The following is a 1,746-nucleotide window of genomic DNA, read 5'->3' on the forward strand; positions in this document are numbered from 1 at the left end:
CCGCGGGCCAGGCGGACTGCGAGGCGGGAGCAGGCCACCGTTCAAACTACTTTGCTGCTAATCTTCCTTCTGTGCTTGCTTACCATGCAAACTCTTTTGTTGTTGTTTCCCCCCCCCCTTCCTTGTCATTCTTGTTCGTGTTCTAGTTTGTTTTGTTCCTTGAGAAATAGCTTATGAAAAGAATTGTTGGGGTTTTTTTGGGAGGGGGCGGGATGCGGCTGGCAGGGCACCCCGTCTATGAAAAGGGGAGGCCGAAGTCAGCCCTGCCAGACACCGTGTGTGAATGGGGAGTGGTCCCTTCACTTGAGGGTCAGCATTTCACTTGTCAGGAGTGTGTGTGTGTGTGCGTGAGTGAGAGCGTGCGTCTGTGAGCGTGTGCACCTGCCTGCATGAATAACAACAGATGGGAGAGATGACGGATGTCCCCGGCTGAGCGGTTCACGCTTCCAAGCTGTGTGTCTCCTGCGCCCTTTGGACATGCTCAGTGGGGCAGAGACTGTACCTGGGCCGGCTGGGGGCTGCGTCTCAGCAGCTGCCAGAAGCCAGGCTCCGCCCTGGCCTGCGGAAGCCGCCCCCTCCCCACCTCCCCTCAGGACACGGGCCTATCCACAGGCTTCTGAGAAGCCAGCCTGCTAGAGGCTGAACCAGAACCAATTGTTTTCATCCCCGTCTCCCTCCCTCCTGCCACCCCGCTGCCATCGTAGTGTCTGCCTTGTTTGGCCATCTGCTCCCGGGTCTCTCTGAGATGGGCTTCCTGAGGGCTGGGGCAGCCCTGTCACAGTATTGCGCCCCCCACCCCTATTTTGTCAGGTTTCTCCCAGTCAACAAAAGCCAGCTCAGGCCACCCCCCCACCCCCGCTCCCCCGCCTGTGTGCTGAGCTCTGCTGTCCGGCCTCAGGAGGGACCTGCTCAGCGGCCTCCTCCCCACTGCGAGGGATTCGGTCCATCGTAACCCAAGGTACCATCCTAGGCTGACACCTAACTCTCTCATTTCTTCTACAACTCATACACTCGTATGATACTTTGACACTGTTCTTAGCTCAATGAGCATGTTTAGACTTTAACATAAGCTATTTTTCTAACTACAAAGGTTTAAATGAACAAGAGAAGCATTCTCATTGGAAATTTAGCATTGTAGTGCTTTGAGAGAGAAAGGACTCCTAAAAAAAAAAAAACCTGAGATTTATTAAAGAAAAAATGTATTTTATGTTATATATAAATATATTATTACTTGTAAATATAAAGACGTTTTATAAGCATCATTATTTATGTATTGTGCAATGTGTATAAACAAGAAAAATAAAGAAAAGATGCACTTTGCTTTAATATAAATGCAAATAACAAATGCCAAATTAAAAAAAAAGATAAACACAAGATTGGTGTTTTTTTCTATGGGTGTTATCACCTAGCTGAATGTTTTTCTAAAGGAGTTTATGTTCCATTAAACAATTTTTAAAATGTATACTTGATTTCATGTCCTCCAGCTCCTTTTTCTTCTGCTTGGAGGGGAGGGAGGAGGAGTGGGGGCAGGGGATGGGCGCAGAGGGGACCAGCTAGAGAAGCCCTAGACTTCAGGTAGGGCTCTCTGGAGCGCTAGAAAGAACCCTTTCTTGTCCGGCTGGGACTCCTGGCCAGGGCTGGCCCAGTGTCCAAAACTTGTAATAAGAGAACCATAGGGGATCCCTGTAGTCGATTTTTCAAAGCTAATGGAACTGAGGAAGGGCAGTGCTATCCTGGAGACCAGGA

This window comes from Muscardinus avellanarius (genome assembly GCF_963383645.1).
Source record: "Muscardinus avellanarius genome assembly, chromosome: 17".
NCBI lineage: Eukaryota > Metazoa > Chordata > Mammalia > Rodentia > Gliridae > Muscardinus > Muscardinus avellanarius.